The sequence below is a fragment of the Tursiops truncatus genome, chromosome 17 (assembly GCF_011762595.2).
Source record: "Tursiops truncatus isolate mTurTru1 chromosome 17, mTurTru1.mat.Y, whole genome shotgun sequence".
In the NCBI taxonomy this organism is placed as follows: Eukaryota; Metazoa; Chordata; class Mammalia; order Artiodactyla; family Delphinidae; genus Tursiops; species Tursiops truncatus.
This window is the reverse complement of record NC_047050.1, coordinates 78316201-78321914: the sequence shown is the minus strand read 5'-3', so window position 1 is coordinate 78321914 and position 5714 is coordinate 78316201.

The following is a 5714-nucleotide window of genomic DNA, read 5'->3' as shown; positions in this document are numbered from 1 at the left end:
GACACTTGTCGTTCGTGTGTTTGTTGCCCTCACTGTAATGGATCTATAACCCTGACTTTGTCAGAGTATAAGTGGCCTGAGGTTGATTGGGCTATGGCAGGGGTTACTGGACTCTGGCTCTGAATTGATGTTAATTCAAAATCTTGTTCAGCAGCCAGTGTAGGAGCTTAGGGAGTCAACGGGCAAATGAAGTTTTAGCTCAGGACCATCTCATGGTAGGATCGGAGGGACCCAAAAATCACCCCATGGTATTTACCCAGATCAAGAATACATAGGAGGGGTACACACACTGACCATGTCAGAATCCTCACGTGAGTCCTCTGGCTCATGGAGCGAGGGCTGTTATGATAGAAATATTTGGATTAGACAGGACAGGAGGTGGGTCCAGCTCCCCCCTTGTATACTGGATTACTCTGAGCAAACTAAACTCTCAGACTGTGCTTGTGGGCAAAATGGGGATAAAAATACCAATCTCTGAAGGAGTATTAGGGGGTTAGGTAGAACCAAGTTTACAGAGTAACCAGTGTGCTGCTCAGAACACAGCAGGGGCAGAGCAAAGCCAGCTCTCTTCCCTGCCACCCTTGTCAGAGCAGCAAGAACTGTAGAAAGAGCATATCGCCTTTGGAGAGGAACAGCCTGGGTAATAATCCTACCTCTACCTCACTGGCCTGTTTTCTCATTTGTAAAAAAGAAGAGGGGGTGGGGTGTGGGGCAACTCGTATTACAGAGAGATTTATGTGTGATAACCCATGGAACGTTGTGGCATCATTTTTTCCCAGAGAGCACTCTCTTACCTTAACAGAGAACTAGTATTGTTGATTCATGGGTTCATGTAATCACAAACATATATAATTAGTACCTATTGTGAGTATGGTTCTAGATGCTGGGGACAGAGCCGTGAATGAAACAAAATCCCTGCCCTCATAGAGCATACATTCTAGCATGGGAGAAAGATGGTGAGCAGATAAATGGACGGTGGTGAATGCTCCAACATTCTGTTTTTCTATGAAGAAAAATAGAGGGGGGAAGGGAGTAGAATAGCTGGGCATGGAACAGAAGAAGTAAGGTATCCTTTCCATCTACTACGGCTGAAGGAACACCTCAGGAAGCTCTCATCTTAGAAGAATACAGCAAGTAGCTGCAGGGCCCGGGTCCCCAAGCCGTGCATGCTGCGTGCCCTGTGATGGGCACAGTTGTTTCCCCCTCAACACTGCGGGCCTGCTTGAGGGTGAGGACTGGTCTTTATTTGCTTCCATACCCTAAGCATTTCATGTAGACCAGTGGTCACTGCGTGTTTCAAACACTGGCCAACCATGGAGAAATCTCAAGTCACTCGTTCCCCACCTCTTACTTCCAACTGCACACCCTTGGGAAGAAGTTAGGGGATCAGATTTCTGGGTTTGGGATCACAGGCTTTGATCTAGTGCACCCAGGCTCCAAGGACTGACAGCTCCCCTAGGTCCCGGGAGCTAAGGGAGAACAGGGCAGTGGGAGGGAGTGCAGGCTGCCCAGAACCCACCTCTAGCAGATCCTCCCTGAGGCAGCAGACCTGCCAGTCTTCTGCATGGCATTTATTGTGAGAAAAACTAGAGAACCAGGCTACGGCAGCCCTGAGACCCAGGAAGCAGCAGAGAATCAACGTGGAAGCTGGGAGCCCCACGGAGCTTCCATTCAACCCACGCGTTCATTCTCACACCTCCAGATGCTTGGCCCGTAAAGCCCTGGGGAAGGTGGGAGAGGGGCCGGAGCCAGGCTGTCTCAGGCGTGCACACGTGTGGGCGGCAAGTGCAGACAGTCTTCTGTGACATCCCGAACCAAAAGAGCCAGGGCCAGTCTAGCAGTGAGGCTGGGTAAGGTCAGCAGGAAGGGCGTGGAGGGCAGTGAGTTGAGGGGAGTCCGCACGAGGGCATGAAGCATGGGCCCCAAGGTCTGAGAAAGACAGTGCATGCACCTGCAGTGAGGCTTTGGGGCGGGTACAGGAGGGCTGCTGGGGAGCGGGAGTCTAGTCCTCAAAATGTGGGGCTGCTTGAAGACAGCATGGTGTTGGCCACTGGGAACACTTGAGGCCCCAGGTGTAGAATGGGGTGCCCTGGAGAGGAGCGGTGGGGCTGCTGCTGGCACAGTGAGGGAGCAAACTCTGCGGTGTTAAAGCAGTGAGGGGCCTCCGCAGGATGGAGCCATGGGGAGTGAGCAGTGACCCCCCTGGGGTCGCATCAAGAAGGCTCCAGAGGGCTTCCCTGGTGGTGCAGTGGTTGAGAGTCCGCCTGCCGATGCAGGGGACACGGGTTCGTGCCCCGGTCCGGGAAGATCCCACATGCCGCGGAGCGGCTGGGCCCGTGAGCCATGGCCATTGGGCCTGTGCGTCCGGAGCCTGTGCTCCGCAACGGGAGAGGCCACAACAGTGAGAGGCCCGCGTACCGCAAAAAAAAAAGAGAGAGAAGCCTCCAGAGAACACCCCCCAAGGCATCAGTTGGCCACTATTTGGCCTGTTGAAACCACGGTGATGGGCTCCCCCTTTGAAACCGAGAAGGTGACCCTGATGATACCTGAATCGCCTTTATGACCATTCTTCCCATGTCTTGCAGAAAAGTGCACATCATAGCTAAATAGCTCTATGGTTCAGTCCTGCGGGATCTCAGAAGTGTTTCTGCTCATATAATCCCATAATCTCTTTACTGAGTAATAAACTAGCCACATCCGTGGTGTCCTCTTCCAAACGTACTTTCTCATTTTTTGCAATATGGACAGGCTGAGAATTTTCCAAATCTTTACATTCTAGTTCCTTTTTGCTTAACAATGGCTCTTCAATTCACTTCACTCCTCTCACATTTTACTCTAAGAGTCACTCCTTCAACACTTTGCTTATAAATCATCTCAGCTAGGGACTTCCCTGGTGGTCCAGTGGTTAAGACTCCACACTCCCAAAGCAGGGGGCCCAGGTTTGATCCCTGGTCAGGGAACTAGATCCCACATGCCACATCTAAGAGCCCACATATCACTACTAAAGATCCCGTGTGCCGCAACTAAGACCCAGTGCAGCCAAATAAATATTTTTTTTAATCTCCTCAAAAAAAAAAAAAATCTCCTCAGCTAAAAATCCAGTTTTATTGCTCAAGTTCTACTTCCCACAAACACAATTCAGCCAAGTTCTTTGCCGCTTTATAACCATGGTCACCTTTCTTCAAATTTCCGATAGCATGTTCCTCTTTTCCATTTGAGGCCTCACCAGAATGGCCTCTACTGTCCATATTTCTACCGACATTCTATACATGATTACTTATGTATTCTCCAAGAAGACGGGACCTCTCTCTACAGCTCTCCTCTTTTCTTTTTCTTTTTTTTTTTTTTTTTGCAGTGTTTTATAAGGACTCTAGTTCTGTGTCTTATAAGGACACTAGTTCTGTCAATGGCCACGCCCACATGACCTCATCTAAACCTAATTACCTCCCAGGGGTCCATCCTCCAGATACCATCACTTTGGGAAGTTAGGCTTCAACATATGAATGTATGTTGGGAGGACACAAACATTCAGTCCGTAACAACTAGTTTTGATTTCTTCTTCATTTTTTGCTTTTATCTAGTTTTATGTTTTGGTTTTGTTTTTTAGCAATCAACCATTTAACAGAAATTTTCAGGCTTCACTATATAGTTTGTCTTGTGAAAAGCAATTTTGGATAGTTTTTATGGCCCATTCTTATTTTCAGTTTTTTCCCCCTTTTTTTTCTTCTAAATTTATTAAATAACTTCTTCTCAATACATTTCTTAGTGGTCTATTATGTATTACAGTAAAAACAACACCATCTCATGAATTAGTTTAGAATTAAATGATTTTATTGCAAAGTTGATGAAAAACACTACTTTTCAGCCAATCTGAACTGTCACAGAAAAACAAAGGTAGATGTGCTGACACTGAGAGGGACAGCCAGTGGTCCTGAGGTGGTGACTTTCTAACCACCAGCCTACACCCCACCCCTGACCAGAACCTGAGGCCCACTGGAGATGGGGTTTGGGCAGAGGCCTGGTCAAAGGCTCTATGATCAACCATATTCTATTCAAACGTGCTTTTCAATGGACACATTATGGTGGGTTTTTGTCTTGGACATCTATCAGTTTTTTCCTCCTTAGTTTTCTGATGTTGCTGCCTGGTTTTGTGTTGACTGTGTTATTTTCCCCTGTGGTGGACATGCAGAGCCTGCTGGTTCTTCCTGACTGTCTTTGCATTCTCCCTGTCCTTTTCAGACATGAAATTTTACCTGACACTTGCCCATCCAAGCAAAGGTGATGTTTCCAAGTGGCAATGCTGTTAGATGTAGCATGTGGGTCACAGGCAGAAGGGATACGTGCATCTTCAAGGTGTCACCTTGTCCTGTTCCCACTGGCTGAAATGGTGATTGAGCTCTGGGCAGGGTGGAGCCCTCAGGTAGAAGGGGCCTGTGCCCCTCCATCTTCAAGAGGACAGCCACCACAGCCATGTGGTCTATCACAGAAGACAGAAACAGCCCTCTGTCTCACTGAAGCCAATGTTAGTTTTGAGCCTCTTTACATCAGCTGAGCTTTATTCTAACTAATCCAGTACTTGATACCTGGCAGTAGGTAGGTGCTGAAACAGAACCTACTACATGTGCAGTTGGCTTAATGATCAGGCAGTGAGGGCAGAGGTGTTACAGGTAGAAAGCTGGTGACCCTTGCTATGCATGGAAAAGTATTTGGTATGACCCTTGCTTATGATGTATTAGGAGTAGACAACGTGTGACTAAAACTATAACCCTAGAGAAATTGTTTCAGAATTGTTTGGAATGTTGGCAAGTGTTGGTTACTTCTTGCCACTTTCAAAAGAGCCCCCCTAGAGAGACTCAGGCTGCAGGAAGGCAGATGGAGGCACAGGTGGAGGAGAGCAGAGATGGACAAGGGGAGTTTCCCTCTGCCTATGGCCTGTGATTTGTGCTGACCAAGTCTCGTAAGCAGGCCTGGCATTGCAGGTGGTCTCAAGGTACCTTGAGCTGGAGAGAGAGAGGAGGAGGACAAGCATATAGAGGGAAATAAATAAAAGACAAGGGACCTCGGGCTTTAACCTGTGACTAGGTGGGGCCTTTGCATGTGGAACTAAATGGAAGTATGCAGACAAGAAGCTGACCCAGGCTTCCAACTGTCAATGAGGAGGCCCCTGTAAATCTGGACAGTCCCAGCCAGGGCAGCCTATCACCTCCCTCCGCAGGTGGGCAAGAGGATGGGTCATGGACAAGGAAGGCCCCCGGAGGGCCAAGTCAGACCTGATGAGGCCCAGGGCCCATAGAGCTCCTCCTGGAGTTGAGTCTGGGTACCGGGTGCTGTCCTGGAGCTCCTCCCTGCCAGGGAGAGGGGCTCCAGCACTCATGTGGAGTTGCCCACAGGAGATTCTGCACACCCTGCACAGAGATGAGGGCTAAAGTCACTTACACGTGTGAAATCATTGCATTTAAAATACCTACCAGGGACTTCCCTGGTGGTGCAGTGGTTAAGAATACACCTGCCAATGCAGGGGACATGGGTTCGAGCCCTTGTCTGGGAAGATCCCACATGCCGCAGAGCAACTAAGCCCGTGCACCACAACTACTGAGCCTGTGCGCTAGAGCCCGCGAGCCCCAACTACTCAGCCCATGTGCCCAAACTACTGAAGCCTGCGTGCCTAGAGCCCTTGTTCCACAAGAGAAGCCACCGCAATGAGAAGCCCAAGC